Below are 289 nucleotides of genomic sequence, written 5' to 3'. Positions count from 1 at the left end.
CTTATGTCCAGCCTGAAACAGTCTCGCAGTAGTTTATGACCGTGAGACCTCGTTTCCCCAGATCCTGGTGGTCACCCCTGATAAATTTATAGGTGGCCATCAGATCACCCCTGAGCCTGTGCTCTTTCAGTCTAAAGAGCTCCATGGCTCTCAGCCTGTTGTTGTAAGGTCTGTTTTCCTGACCTCTGATCATGCGTCTGGCTCTTCTCTGGACTCTCTCAAGCTTCTCCACATCCTTTTTGAATTGTGGAGCCCAAAACTGGATGCAGTACTCCAGCTGCAGCCTCAT

Source organism: Crocodylus porosus, unplaced genomic scaffold (assembly GCF_001723895.1).
Source record: "Crocodylus porosus isolate Cpor-Errol unplaced genomic scaffold, CroPor_comp1, whole genome shotgun sequence".
NCBI classification, from domain to species: domain Eukaryota; kingdom Metazoa; phylum Chordata; order Crocodylia; family Crocodylidae; genus Crocodylus; species Crocodylus porosus.
The sequence above is the reverse complement of the archived record's forward strand: the minus strand, read 5'-3'. Positions refer to the sequence as shown.